General features: G+C 41.0%; 1 protein-coding gene across 6 annotated transcripts in view; it reads right to left on the bottom strand.

Moving 5' to 3' along the window:
• Window positions 1-16,214, bottom strand: part of ELMO1 (engulfment and cell motility 1) — a 581,836-nt gene that overhangs the window by 134,985 nt on the left and 430,637 nt on the right. The window contains exon 1 of one of the 6 annotated variants that reach the window (XM_070787264.1): window positions 5,055-7,786. The exons of the other annotated variants lie outside the window; for them this stretch is intronic. The gene's annotated coding sequence lies outside the window, so the exon portion shown is untranslated. Of the gene's footprint in view, window positions 1-5,054; window positions 7,787-16,214 lie in introns of those variants that run through there. 6 annotated transcript variants of the gene reach the window in all.

Below are 16,214 nucleotides of genomic sequence, written 5' to 3'. Positions count from 1 at the left end.
TTGATACCTAATAGAGGTAAAAGAGATCAAGGTGCCATGGTCTGATGAGTAAGTGAGAAATGTAACTGACCTAGTTTATAAGGAGAATTCTCTGAGGGTTCACCACTACACTGTCCAGGGGAGTAGCCACGAACCACACATGGTCCTGGGAACCTTGAAACATGTGGTTCATGAGACTATGCAGTTGAGGTGTTTTGTTGTTTGTTTTGCATTTTTTGTTTTAGAAATTTGAAATTTTATTTAATTTTAGCTAATTTAAATTTTAAAATTGATACTTCAGTTATTGGAAAACTTCTAAGTATGTTTAGAACAACTTCTGTTCCTGAATCTACTTTTGTAACTGTAAATTTTGTGAAATCTAAATACAGATTTCCCGTGAAAATTCAGTCTCCAAATTGTGTTGTGCTGTAAGTGTAAAATATATGTCAGACTTCAGAGACTTAGCATGAAAAACTTGAATATAAATATTTTGTTAATAATTTTGTAGTTTGATATAGAAAGGATAATATTTTGGACATATTGGGTTAAATAATATAATTTATTAAAATGAACAGATTTAGAGTTTGGTTTTTTTTTTTTTCTTTTTACTTTTTTAATGTGACTGCTAAAAAAATTAAAATTATATAAATTGCATTGTATTCCCGCTAGACAATGCTGCTCTAGAAAGAGATCTGTCATATTGTTTCTGGAGGACATTGTTTATTGAATGGTTATTAAATGTGTCTTCTACACATATGAATTGTTGCTGTTGCTGTCGTGTCCAACTCTTTTGTGACCCCATGGACTGTAGCCCACCAGGCTCCTATGTCCATGCAATTCTCCAGGCAAGAATACTGGAGTGGGTTGCCATTTCCTTCTCCAGGGGATCTTCTTGACCTAGGGATCAAACCTGCATTTCCTGCATTGCAGGCAGATTCTTTACTGTCTGAGCCACCAGAGAAGCCCACACAAATTAATACTTGGTGTAATACTAGAAACTGCATAATATTAGACACAAATAACAAATAACCCATGTTTTTAAAAGCTGCTATTAAGACCCCTACAGATTCCTTTTCCATATAGCAATGTAAGCTTGCTTTTATGCTGCAGTCTTTCATTTCTTTATCTGCCAAACTGAAAATTTTGAGGTCAATAATTTTTGTTTTTCCTTCTAGGAACCCAACCTTTCAGGAACCCAACCTTTCCTTTCATTTTTCATTAGTAAGTCTTCAGTGGAGATTGCCAGTTTGCAAAACAGATAGAATGTAGATGCTCTGGTTAAAGTGGGAACTGAAGACTCACCCCTCTTCCACATTACCCCAGTTATCTCAATGATGGCAACTCTGAGGTGCATATTTTGAAATCTATGTCACTTGATGATTTCCAGGCCTAATCTTGACCTTTCAGTTGCTTCGTCTTTGTTTGTCCTCTGTCACTACCTGGAATCTTTCTGAGTTGGGGCCATCACTCCTGTTTGCCAAGTCTTCAGAAAGCATGGTAGCCCTGGAGATGCCCATAGCACACCCTGGCTGCTCTATTGTTGTGGCCCTTAACAACCCTCACCATTGCTATGGCAACTGCAAACCATTCCTGGCAAATGCAAGCAAAGGGCAGCTATGGAAAGAGTGACCTCCCACCTCTCACATATGGCCCAGGAGGAGCTGGTTTCATATAGAAATTGACCCAGTTAATACCAGTCAAATAAATACTCTGCAGAATAAGGTGGCACATCATACAGGAACACGGTGTGGTGGTGGGGTTGAACAAATGCAGCATTTTGGTGACAGGTTTTTACTTAGTTCAAATTTTTTTTCTTAAATGGTATTATTAATAATTTACTCAACTACCCCACAGTGCCTTTCTAATTTGACTTTAATTATTGCAATGACTCTTTAATTCAACTCCCTGGGGTCTGACTCCACTAGTCAGACTAGATGACCTAGGAGACCGCCTTCCTCTACCCACCTGGGCTCCGTCCACCCATAAATTCAGCATTGTGGTAAATCAATGTGTGTGAAAACACCAAGCACTTGCCAGTTTCTAGCTGGATAAACGAAAACAAGTTCTTTACATTTTTGGTGACTCCATCTCCTCACTTAGGAAGTAAGGAATACAAGTAGTTCTGCTGGGCTGCTATAAAGATTCGTTGAGCTATTACATCTGCATAAAATATATTGAACAGTGCCTGGCACACACTTAATGCTCAAGGCAGGTTAACTACCCCTGTTGTAATTGATTTTATTCCAACTGCTGGGAGAACTGAGGAATCTTATCATTCCAACTTAATGCTAAATTTCAGGAATTAGATTCAATGTACTTATATTCACTCTGACTTAATGTTGGGAAACTCTGATAGTCACTTAAAAATCTAAGGGAATTCACTTTTTGGTCTTTATATTTATCTTTATTTTTTAAAAAATATTTATTTATATATTTGGTTATTCTGGGTCTTAGTTGCAGCATGCAAACTCTTATTTGCAACATGTAGGATCTAGTTCCCTGATCAGGAATCGAACCAGGTCTCCTGCATTGGGAGTGTGAAGTCTCAGCCATTGTACCATCAAGGAAGTCTCTACATTTAACCTTCTAATATGTCCTACATCCTACAAATTCCAAGAAGAGGTAGTGGGAAGAAGCCTTCTCTTCCAAGAGCAAACTAAACAGTTACAAACATGCAATTAATTCTGGTCCTTGAAAGAACATTTTCAAGTCCCATAATTCTAGCTTCACCAACCCTCTAAGCTCAGGAGTGAGAAAACCACCATGATCTATAATGATTTCCAAAACTTTTTAATACAGATCTTAGGTGAGAACATCCAGGTTCTCATTCAGATACCGAAATCATTGCTTAAGCCAGACGCTGAGTGAGACCTGGCTGTAGCAGTACATAGTGGACCCATTTGCAAAAAGGAGACAATGAACATGAGCTCATAATAAATTCTTGGCTAGTCACATAGGGCAGAGATCTTACTTGACCCTGAAATGGGCTATCCCCAAAATGTTATGTGATTCAGCATAAAGGTATTTTCTTAAGCCAGGGGAGAGTTTCATAGCTTTCAAACTCTTAGACTTCCATGACAAAAAATAGGCTAATAACTACTCTTATTCTTTTTTCTTTTTTACATTTTGACTGCTTCCATAAAAGGCTATTTTTTTCTCTCATTCGTGCCAACAGGTGCCAGCACTCCGCTCATGTCAAATGACACTAGAGGGGGAGAGAAGAGATCAAAAGAGGATGGAGGGTCATTCTAATGAGGTGACAGGCACTTAATGCAGAGCCTCTAGAAACCAGACTTCCTCCAAATTGTGCCTATACTGAGGTGTACGGGGTAGTGAGATGCAGCAGAGAGATGCTCACACTCGCCTCCAATCAGGTGGAATTCTCGATCAGCACACCATCCTGAGCAGCTTGGGATCACAGGACAGCCTTCATTTCTAGAGAGCTTCAGTTAACAGACAAGACGCGGACCTGGAGCAGCCAGGTTTCCTGTGTGGGATGCAGGCACGCGGAGCTGGGAAACTCTCCATGTTCTCCAGAGAGTTAACCCTATCTCTTTACCAGTCACAAAAGCCGAAGATCTTTCCTAAACACCCAATCACCCTCGCTCTGTTTTCAAGTTTTCTACAGGCAAAACCTTCCTACTCTTTTGTTTCTTTACCGGTTCATCACTGAATCCATTCAGGACACAGCAAATTCCATTCTAGAGCCACGTGAAGACCTACAACGCTCTTCTGTCAATAGGACCTTGTTTTAAAGGACAAGCCAATGAGACTTCCCATATATGACTACTTTACACGCATCTTGATAATGCTTTTTTCTCTTTGTTTCTCTCTGTTATCTGAACCCAAGTGGACTGTAAACAGAAGACGTCAAGTGTGCTGTCAGTCTCCCTGGCACATAACGCGGGAAATCGCATTAAAAAAAAGTCACAGTAATGAAGCTTCAATATCAACAGAGATGCTGGGGAGAGGCTTATTAGGTAGAGCTGGAAGCCCCAAGTTCAGCTTCCACTCTCTGCACCCAAACCAAAGGCAATGCCTCTTCTCTCCACATTCGGAAAGACTGTAGTTCCCCTGGAATCCTACATCCTACTGCTGAGGATAGTGCTTGAGTTCCATTTCACCACATATATATTTAAGTTTGCAGCTAGAAGCGTCCCCAAAGGCAAAGAGTTTCTCCTTTCACACACCGCCCCTCCATTGCCTGTTTACAGCACTGCTTTCTTATTCCTCCTTTTTCTACTCAACAAAATTGAAAATTTCATCACCAGTGTCAGAAAATTAAACCCTAGGGAGCAGAGCACTAGCTCAGAGCATCGGTTCCCTGGCAAAGAGCCAATCCTTGAATTCAACTTTGCAAACCTTCTCTGGTTTCAAAGGATGCAAAACAGAGTCATTTAGAAGCATGCTTCTTCACAGCCGGAATCTCTCTGACTGCACTCTAACTCTTTCTGCAATTAATTTTTTAAAAAGAGAGAGAATATATTTCAATTTGGAGACCGATTTCATGAACGAAGAAAGGGACCCGACCTAGCTCAGTTGCATACTTCCCAAGCAAGAACGGCAGTGCACCCAGCAGAGATGCTTCTTTCTCTGGCTGAGGGTCTGAAGAAGTGTTTGACAAACCTTTGTAATAACATCTCTCTTCACAACGCAAACACCGGCAACACAATCAAGCAGCTCGAAGCTCAGGTCCGTGCCTGCACCCTTCTCTCTCCTCCCAGCCATGCACAGGATTGACTCTCATAAATTTAGTTTTAAAAGCTTCCTCTTTTGAAATGGATTCGTGCCCAGGAAGATAAAGCAAAACTCCACTCCTCACACTGATCCTAGCAAGACAAACCAACATCCCAGTAAAACACACAGTCAACTACAAACCCCATCATACCCGAGCGATGCATGCAGTCTTTGGAATACAGAGGCTCACACATCATGGGAACCCTAGCCTAGAGTGCTGATTCCTCCATGTGCTTGTTCCAATTCACCGTTTTCTTGGCAGACAATAAGACAAAGCTACATTTTAGCTCAGGCTGCTAATACCAGCGCACAGATGTGTAAGACTGAGGTTTACTCACCAAGCCCCCGTAAGTCCATCTTTCCCCAACTACAGATGCTGCTTCTAAGCTGCAGTTGCCACCAAATGACTTAAAGTCGACCTCCAGAAGAACAAAGTGCTGAAATACTGGACGGTTCCTGAGTGAGCTTGTTCACAAAATAGATTTCCAGTTGAGCCATGTGAATGGAGACCCGCCGCACACCTTTGAATGGTATACACTTCAAGTCCAGAAAAATAAGCATGTAGCTCTGCTTATGTTTATGGAGCTGGAACCCAGGGGTGCTCTGATTGGCAGAAGTCGCAGAAAGATCAGCCAATCAAAGGGAGCCTCCATTTCAGGGAAACTCCTGCTCATTTATTTAGCATCTTCAGAGATCATCGGCTTTTCGAGGGAGAGCTTTTCTCTTATAGCACCACAAGAGAAAACAATAACTTCATTTAATTTTAGTGCCCTATGCTCTTCTATCAATAAAGAGATACCTCCTCTTCTTGGTATTCCTCAGCACTCCCCCTTTTCTTGTAAAGAACTAAAAACAAAAGAAAAGGAGGAAGAAGAAAGAGCTAGTGGTGGGCTGGAGATAGTTCATATTCATCAGCCTCCACCTTGTTGGGAGAAAGGAGGGGGGAGCTCCCAGGCTCAATAATTACTGATTCTGTTGCCATGGAAACAGACTGGCTGCAGCAAGTTGGATTCGTGTAGAACATCTGCTGCCAGACCCACAATCTAACTGCAATCTCATCTCTGCCCCCTCCCTACTTTCATTTGATTGTGAGTTTGCTTTCTCCCTCCTTTTCTTCACATACAGTTTTTGTCCAGAAATGTCATGTAACAGCCTCACTCTGTACACACAGTACCAACACGCCAGGGGTGCTCACATACCCAGAAATGCGTTCATGCAAGAGTGCATCCCAGCAGGGCTCCCCCGAGAGGATTCATCCTCTGATTCATACTCAGGATGTAAACAAACACGCACAGCCCCTCCTGAGCCTCCACCTCTCATTAAAATGTACTGTAAGTCACCTATAGAATGAGTGGAGTATCGTTTAAAATATTTGTCATCTAACAGTGCTAAAATCCCTCAAATAAAAGTTTTCGGTGGCATTTCTTGAGGGCACTGTGGTGGTTCCTAGCAAACCTCTGGAATGAAGAGACGAAACCAGGTGCTTGTGGAAGAAAGCTTGCACAAACCCTTAAGTTCAACTTCTTTGCATTAGCACCTCACCAAGGTACCCTGAACGCTGGGGCTCCTCCCGGGGATTTCCTCAGCCCCTTTACATCCCCTCTAACTCCTCCCTTTGCATGCTCCAAATTCTGGTTGCATGACCAGTCAGTCACTTTAGATATGCTGTTATATTTCTCTATAACAGCAGGGGCCGCCACTGAGCAATGAATGGCTGCTTGGTCTGGTCAAACCCAGGTGATCTCACACCTGGGTCTGTGGGAAGCCCTTGACATGATGGAATTCTACAGAAACTGATGGAAAATGGCAAGTGTCAAAGAATGTTATAATTCTGGCTTAAGTTAGAGAGAAAGAAATTATTTTCTGTCCCATCATCATGAATCTTAAGGAGAATCTTTTCTTTCTTAACAGTCTCTATAAAGCCTGGTGACCTCAAACCATTAATGACACTGGCCAGGCTTCCTAGAGGGCTAAAGTCTCTTGCTCTTGGAGCCAAGATGAATTATTCACTACCACACAGACAGTGTCTAACAAGCAACAGGAGCCCTGGACCTCCTTTATTCCTTAACGACTCTTGGTCCAAACCATCTGTTTCCAAGTGCTCAGCTCTGGCCCAGTGGTCTTGATGTTATATTTGCTCTTTCACGAATCTGAGTCCTGGCTTTCCATTTTGTTTCTTTGTGCCACTGTGAGCTTGGGAAGGAATTCTCACCCATGTTCTGCCTCTCAGGCACCCAGCAGTCTTTCTCAGCTCTGTCCAGACTACCTCAACACTCCGGGGTCATGCATATCTCAGATTTCCTCTACCACCTTTCTGGAACCTTTCTAAGTTCCCCTGTCTATCTTCCTCTGCCATGGGGACACCTGCGCATTGCCCTCTCACCCTCCTGAGATTATCCAAATTGCTATTGTTTTTATGCAGAAACATGTCATTCCAACCAGGTCTTCTTCCCTGGTTGGAAATTTAATCAAAATTGAATCATTTGTTTAACAAATATTTAGTGAGTGTTTATGTGCCAAAAGTAATTGTGCTCATGACAAAACAAGCTAGCACGTGTTGTGCCTTACAGCACAAGGACCCTAGCAGAGACACAAAAGATATTAGAATGTAACTTTCATAAGGAGGATGAAGGAGAGCGGTGTGCTATGGGCACAAATAATAAAAAGACTGAATGTAGTGAGGTAAGGCAGAATACTTCGGAGGAAGAGGTATCTAAGATCTAAAGGAAGAGTAGAAGGTAATGAGTTGAAAGCAAGGGGAACAGTGTTTCAGACATAAGGAATAATACATGCAAAGGGCCTTCCTAGACACACACTGCCTACGAGGGAGGGTGACAGCTCTGAAAACCTGAAACAAGCCAAATGTGACTGATCAGAGAGAAAATGATTAAAAGGGCAGTGTGAGATGAACCCAGACAGCAAGCAGAGGCCAGATCTGCAGGGTCTCAGAGATCATGTCTCAGAGTTGGTTTTTATCCTATCACAATGACAAGCCACTGAAATACTTCACTCAGTGACTCCCTGACTTCATCCCTCAACACACCTACGTAACTCAATATATTCCCCAGTTAATCTCAACAACAAGTTAATCTCAACAACAGTCTAATTGACATAGCTGATTTCAAGGCGTGCATAACATGTTGAACTGACCTAGCTAACATTTACGAGTTAATAGTCTGGGTAGCACTCCATCTGGATTAACCAATTTAAGTCTTACAACAACCCAGTGAAGTATTATTATGGTCCCTATTATAACAGTGTGAGGAAATGGAAGTTTAAGGAAGTTAAGTAAGGTTACCAAGATAAAAAGCAGCAGAGCTGGGATGTGAACCCAAAGATTCCAGCTCCGGTTTCTTTAAAAGAGATCTACAGGGACCACCTGGATCAGAATTACCTGGAGCTCTCGGCCAAATGCGGGTTCCTAGGATCCCACTGTATCCCTCCTAACCTATGATCTTAGGAGTGGAATCTAGGAATGTTTTCCCAAGCTCTCCAGGGGATTCTCGTATACACCACAGCTTGACAATCACTCCAAGAGGGGTTAAAATAAGGAGAAAAAAAAAGACTAATCCTAAATTAGTCTTTAATGCATAAAATGGAGAATGGCATGTGTGTGTGTGTGTGTGTTTGAGAATGGGGGTGGGTCTCACTACTCCAAGCCAACCCAAAGAATCCCTTTACATCAGAACAAAATCACATTCCTTTGACTATCAATTTCTGAGTTGAGAGTAGGTACCATACATAGCACAGTTTGGGGCTCAGCAGCTCTGCTGGTGGTGAAGGAATTCATCTTTCAGTGTCATATCTTTTTGCCTTTTCATACTGTTCATGGGTTTTTCAAAGCAAGAATGCTAAAGTGATTTGCCATTCTCTTCGAGTCTCTTGGATAGCGAAGAGTTCAAACCAGTTAATCCTAAAGGAATCAGTCCTGAATATTCATTGGAAAGACTGATGCTGAAGCTGAAGCTCCAATACTTTGGCCACCTGATGTGAAACACTGACTCATTGGAAAAGACCCTGATGCTGGGATAGATTGAAGGTGGGAGGAGAAGGGGATAACAGAGAATGAGATGGTTGGATGGCATCACCGACTCAATGGACATGAGTTTGAGCAAACTCTGGGAGATGGTGAAGGACAGGGGAGCCTGTTATGCTGCAGTCCATGGGGTTGCAAAGACTCAAACATGACTGAGTGACTGAAAAACAACAACAATACTTGCTGGTGAGCAGGTATCTGAAGAAATAGCATGTAAGCTCCTGAAGACCAGATTTACCAGGTAGTTAGAGATGCTATCAGACCTGCCAGCAAGAAGACAGGTAGAGCTCATATTACCTGAATGATATGAAAGTGTTTTAGTTGCTCAGTCATGTTTGACTCTTTGTGACCCCGTGGACTGTAGCCTGCCAGGCTCCTCTGCCCATGGGATTCTCCAGGCAAGAGTACTGGAGTGGGTGTCATTTCCTTCTCCAGGGGATCTTCCTGACCCAGGGATCAAACCCATGTCTCCCACATTGCAGGCAGATTCTTTTATCTGGTGGCTCAGATGGTAAAATGCTAAGAACTGTCATAAATTTTCTTTGGGTAATTTTTTTCTAGAAAATTCATTTTTTAAGACAAAATTTGCAAAGACAACAGAGAACAATTTTTGGCCTTCAGTCTGATCTGCTGCTTAGTCGCTTCAGTCGTGTCCGACTCTGTGCGACCCCATAGACGGCAGCCCACCAGGCTCCCCCGTCCCTGGGATTCTCCAGGCAAGAACACTGGAGTGGGTTGCAATTTCCTTCTCCAATGCATGAAAGTGAAAAGTGAAAGTGAAGTCGCTCCGTCATGTCTGACTCTTAGCGACCCCATGGACTGCAGCCCACCAGGCTCCTCCGTCCATGGGATTTTCCAGGCAAGGGTACTGGAGTGGGGTGCCATTGCCTTCTCCTCAGTCTGATCTACCCCCTCCTCTATTCAAAAGTTAGCAAACAGGCACTTTGGTTCACCTAGCTACTTCTGAAAAATAAGCAGCTTTATCTACATTTCCAGAGGAGTCACTTTATACAGAGTAGCTACAGAATCTTCAGAAAATCTTCCCAGGATTTTTCCCATGGAATGTTGTCTAGTACTTTTGTTACTGAGATTCCAGACGGGGTTAGTCAACTTGGCCATTATTGGGTATTCTTCCCTTTCTACGCTTTGTAATGAAAAAAGTATACACAAGCTTAAAGAGCTACTGATGGATGTAAACTATTATACAGAGAATGGATAAACAACAAGGTCCTGTATAGTACAAGGAACTATTTTCAATATCCTGTGATAAACCATAAGTGAAAAGAATATGAAAAAGAATATGTATAACTGAATCATTTTACGGCACAACAGAAATTAACACAACATTGTAAATCAACTATACTTCAATTGAAAAAGAGACAGCTGCTAATGAACCTCAAAAAAAGGGAAACCTAGATTTTACTGCCTTGATATTATTTGAACTTCTGCTTGTCAAGTCCCCAAGAACTGGTACAGAGCATACATTTAATGGACTTGTACTCTAGAGGCTTAAAAGGTATTATTGGTAGCATATCATCAGTTATGAACACATTCATATTTATTATGTGCTGCCCACAGACAGAAGAAGGAAATCACAGCATCAAATACCTGGAAAATTCTGGGAGAAATAATGCCACCTGGGCATCTGAATAAAATCAGAGAAAAATATCTTTCCATTTTACCCCCACATTCCAGCCTGTACTCTGTTTCCTTCCAGGTAGGCACTGCTGGTGCCATTTATCCTGTGTTTTCTAGGGGAAGATTCAAGCTAATTAAATTCTATTCCTTTCCATAAACATGATTTATCAAATGTATTATTACCAGATTTGATGTAAGTCATATAACTTTGCAATACTTTAAAAATAAATACATAAACCAAAAAGGATTCTGTTAGGTGACAATATATATTTTGGGATCATAAAATAGAGAGATTATGGTGGAGTGATTTCTAAATTTGCAGTCTACATTTTCCTCAGTCTACCTACAGGTTTTAGCTAAAATGAACACCATTTATATTGGGCATTTAAAAGAGAGCTGAGGAAGATTCCATTTACTGAGTTATAAAGAAGTAGCACTAATAGCAAATCCTATTTGCCAACTCCTGGTCCTAAACAGATCACTTCCACAAGCCGGACATCAGTTTTGTTAGGATGCATGTTTCATTGCTGGCAATGTATATGATGGTAATGACAGCCTTAATTCATGATATGGTTACACTGAGATCAAGAAGACAGACTCCCATAGGCAAGGCGTCTAGAGCAGATTCAACTGCCCCACAAGCAGCCTAAGACACGTAACTCGCGTTGTGAGGCGTTAATATGAAGTTTATGTCCCTGAACCTTGCTATTTTTGTGTTTCCCTTAGAAATGCTTAAAATATAAGCAAAATCTACAAACACTGAAATAAAAGTAGATCCACAAAATGCAAACCCATCCATAAACAGGTCTCTAATCCATGCACTTCTTCCCTCCTTCAGAGCAACTGACCTCTGACAGGTGGTGGCCATGATTTGCATCCATAAGGTTGGAGAGTCAAGGTCTAGAAGTCCTTGGGTGTGAAGGATTTAACCAAATAAAATCATCTGGCCTGAGAAGAACATGGGGAGCAGAAGGTTTTTGTTTTTTTTTTGAAAAGTGTGAAAGTGGAAGTCGCTCAGTTGTGTCCAACTCTTTGTGACCCCATGAACTATACAGTCCATGGAATTTGCCAGGCCAGAATCCTGAAGTGGGTAGCCTTTCCCTTCTCCAGGGGATATTCCCAAACCAGGGATCAAACCCAGCTCTCCCGCATTGCAGGTGGATTCTTTACCAGCTGAGCCACAAGGGAAGCCCATGAATACTGGAGTAGGTAGCCTATCCCTTCTCCAGTGGATCTTGACCCAGGAATTGATCTGGGGTCTCCTGCACTGCAGGTGGATTCTTTACCAGCTGAGCCTGTAAAGGGGGCAGGAGAGTAAGGCCTAACATCATGCAGCTCTTATAATTTTGTCTGTCTTTAAAGGAGTACTGGTGAATTCTGAAAGTGTATGGACTTGCCAGCTCAAATTTTTCAAATATACTATGGAAGTGCATTCCAGAATTGCAGGCTGATGAAAAATCATGCCAAAAGGGAAAATGAAAATGCCAAAATCCTCAGCTCAGCCTTGCCAAGCATGTCCACTGCCAGTATGGTGGCAGAAAGCTGCTGGGCCAATGGTAGGATATGCTCTAGATGATACAAAATGGGAAACAGCTTCTTCACCATTTGGAAAAGGGATGCTTCTGGGCTGTCATCACATTCTTCTTGATTTTCAGATCTAATGCATAAGCAAATCTCTCCCAATTCTGAGAAAACATAGAATTTCACAAGCAAATAATTCTATCTTTTGAGAATAAAATTAGCTTCTGATATTCAGTAAAAGGACCAATTTCGTTTCAGTCAGCAGATATTATATCTATTGTTTTGTCAAATGGTTAACACTGGATGCCCTCATTCTTTCTGCTCTTTCTGCTCACAGATTCACAGATAAATTATGTGTCCTGGTCTTTAGTTATAACAGGCATTACACTGCAACATAACATGGTAAACCAGGGATGAAGTGGAAAACAGGAGGGTTTGCTGAGAAAGAGGGAAACCAAGAAGATTAAGAAGATAAGTAGATGTGGTTTATTTAGGCAAGGAGGGAGGAAGAGGAAGGCGTACAGACATCAGTTTCTGGGACGTCAGGTTCTAAGATGTGGAAGGGGATGCTACAAAGCAAAAGGAGTTTAAGGGCTTGAAATAAAGTCCAAGAGGTCTTACAGAACCACATAAGAAACCACAAGGGGAGGACACCCACAGGACCAAAGGGATCCAACATATGAAATTCTACTCTGAGCCCTATTTAAACTCAATCATTTTGCCTTTGTCCCTTAATAAAGACCGTGTTCAGAAGCCAGACACATTACAACCATGCCCCCACCATTTCAATACCAAAACAACACAGCAACTCTCTAGGAAAACCAACTCTGAGTGTTGTGACCACTCATGGCCAACTGGCATCACGACTACAAGGACAGACTCATTCTGAAACTCAGCCTTCAATATTATCAGCTGGTAAGAGCCAGATTGCTTGCAAACTGTTCTCTATTCTACTTCCAATTAAAGAAAGCTATGAAATGTGAACCATGACCCCTAGGCAAATGATATTAACAGGTTATTCCCAACTCTCAGGAAGAATGAGCTTTGCAACCTAATTTGTGCAGCAATTAAATTCAGTCCAAAGTATAATTTTGTTTTATTGCTCAGTACTTGCCTTCATTTTTTAAGTCAGTAATTGCAGGAAGGAGTTAATTTGATAATATAAATAAAAATTGGCCCCAAAGGGCAATAACCCATCCATTTAAATGCAAAAATGCTCTCCCTCCAAGTCATTCCACAGCAAATATGAAACATGATTTCCAAAATGCATTGCCTGTAATACTCTTAATGCAGTGACAAGCAAAAGAATTGTGAAGCAGATATTTCAAATAATGACATATGTTCAACTATGAATAAGTGCTCTTGTTTACATTTTTGGGGAATCTATTGTGTGTCAGACATCTTAGTTTTTCTGTTCACACACTGAAGAAATATCTTTCACCAAAAAACTCCAGTTTGTAATTAAGGAATCGGGCCTCCATTCATTCAACTAATATTTAGGAAGTACTTATAATGTGCTTTCACATGTTTCTTTAAGGTTGTTTTTTTCAAGTCTTGGATACTGAAGAATACAGCTTTAATATCTTAAAAACAACAGAGCTCTGTTTATTAAGTTTTCTCTTCACGTATTCATTGTATTTCATGTCTTTTCCCCGCCAATTCTGTTCTGCTTACCTGGTGTCTAGTCATACATTAAAACCCTCCCAATAGAGTGCCTCTCCTATATAATTCCTCCTTTGAATTATTTCCATACAATGTATATTAGGTTTTTGCTATTGCATATGTCATGCTATTTTGTAATTATCTCTTTCCAGGGCTATGACCAATTCTGTGAACTCCTTAGAGTCTGATTTATTCACACAACACTAGGAACACCGTCTCTACATGTCTCTGATACCTTAGCCAAAAATATAAAATCTTTTTGCAAACCTTTACACTTAGGGAAGTGATAAAATCCTTCTGAGTACTTCTCTGTTATTCTACCCAACCTCAAGGATAAAGTTATGAGATGAGGATATCTTTGAAAACATCTCAGTGACTCATCTCATGTTTTCTTCCATTCCTTTCTCCTCCTACTTCTGCATCCCGAGGGGCCTCAGAGAGATGGAAAAGAAGTTAGATACCTTCCCTCCAGGAACCCATTTTACAAGCAGCCCAGGTGCTGGGACCCTCTCTCTATGAACTCGCTCACTTTCTCAAGGATGTCACATCTGCTTAGAACTTTTTTGCAGTTAATGAGTCTTCCTCGAATGGAGCCTCAGAGGGTTTTGATCTTAGTACCAATCAACTTCAGGCTGAAGATGCAGGGCACAGGCTCAGCTGGCACAGATAGCTCAAATACATGCTTTATTTTAAGGAAGAATAAATAAACTTAGCCTGAGTTGATAATGTGGGCTGTTGTGGTCAGAGAATTCCCCCTAGACCTGCACCACTTAGCAGATCACAACTGGAGCTTGATGACAGTTCTGTATTCTCATACTTTAAAGTTGTTCATAAAAATATGACTGTAAGAACATTTATGCTCAGTAGAGAATATGCTTAACATTATAAACTTAGTAAAACAGAAAAAATTACTATTAATCACACCATGAAGAGGAAACCATTGTTAAAATCATTCAAATTTCATGTTGAAAATTTCTTAGTTTACATTTTTTCTTGGTTAAGATATAGTGTTGCATCCTGCTCTCCCCACTACATTTAACATAATATTTTAAAATGTTTTCACAAATATCATTTTTAAATGACTACAAAAATTTGACACATAAATAAATGTGGCCATAAATTAATTTATCATGTTCTCATTGCTGCATTATTGAGTTAATTTCCATTTTCTTGCTGCTGTAAATAACAATGAAATGAACATCTGTATGTTTTCATTTTTTCCCTGGAATGTCCATAATTCTAAACACCTGTATTGTAGTGCATGACTTTATAAGTTAGTTTATCAATTATTGGTAGATTTCCCAATAGGAAATTTGTCCCAACTTGTTTCTTAAAATTCTGCTGAAATGTCAAGATTTATGCCAGCAAAATGGTAGCAAGCAGCCCTCTAATGTCATTGTGGATGCCAATTCCTTCTTTCTTTTTTGCAGAGGGAGCTCCAGGTTTTCCAACTGATATAAACAAGGGAGGAGAGGAAAGGAGGTAATCAGCCTCACAAACAACTGGGGACTAGGTCTCCCAGGCTCTGCCACGGCCTGTGTTTATAGCATCTCATGCCCTGGTCTCTGAACAGGAGTACACACCAGCACAAAACAATCAAATGGTTTTTGTCAAGCACTAAATACCATCAAAACCAAATGCAAAGGTGTTTTTAAGGTGCACACACACACATACACATAATTTCTTTTCTTTCTCTCCTAGAAGTGCCTGAATTTTCTTCCTGGTCCAAAGAGAAATCATCACTCTGTAGTATCTTCCTTCTCCTGCTCATCTTAGCTACACAATAATACCCTTCACTTAAGGTTGACTTTATTCCGTAATTTGCCAAGTTTGTTCTAAGGTAAGCTTTCTAGCTTATTAAAAAGCAGAAACATTATCAGTTTCTTTTTTCCCATTTGTGGCTGGATAAAAAATTCAATCCATTTAATTTCCTGGTGGCTCAGATGGTAAAGAATCTGCCTGCAATACAGGAGACACAGGTTTGATCTCTGGGTCAGGAAGATCCCCTGGAGAAGGGATAGGCTATCCACTCCAGTACTCTTGCCTGGAGAATCCCATGGATGGAGGAGCTTGGTAGGTTACAGTCCATGGGGTTGCAAAGAGTTAGACACGACTGAGTGTCTAACAGTTTCAATTTCATTTCAATATTTGTTGAGTACTTGTATAATATTTCAGTTGGCCCCTTGGGATAGAAAGGCAATACCGAATTTTTCCTTATTCTCTGGAGTAGAGTCAAGAAGGAGAAAGTACATGTGACGAACTATAAAATAAGACCATGGTTTTCATGGGTCTTTTTAGGGTTCTACTGTATTGCCATAGGCAGGCATGAGGTGGGACAAAAGGTGGCTAGGGACCTGCTTGAAGCAAGATAAAAGAGGTTTTCAAACTCAATGTATGGCCAAGCATGTGAAGTGCTACAAGAAAGGGAAAAAGAAAGTGCATCTAAAAGAAAAAAAAAGATTCTACCTTCTTGGAAGGGCTCTGCGGAGCTCATGGGCTGAGTTTTGAAGGATGGGCAGACTTTCAATATAAAGAGTGACGGGTCTTCCTTGTTGAGGGAACATGGGTAGAGACCTGGACATTCAAGGCACACTGGAGGAGCCATCAATGCAATGAATTAGAGGTTAGTAGGGGTGAGTCG

The sequence above is a fragment of the Bos indicus genome, chromosome 4, assembly GCF_029378745.1.
Source record: "Bos indicus isolate NIAB-ARS_2022 breed Sahiwal x Tharparkar chromosome 4, NIAB-ARS_B.indTharparkar_mat_pri_1.0, whole genome shotgun sequence".
Classification (NCBI taxonomy): Eukaryota; Metazoa; Chordata; class Mammalia; order Artiodactyla; family Bovidae; genus Bos; species Bos indicus.
The sequence above is the reverse complement of the archived record's forward strand: the minus strand, read 5'-3'. Positions and strand labels throughout refer to the sequence as shown.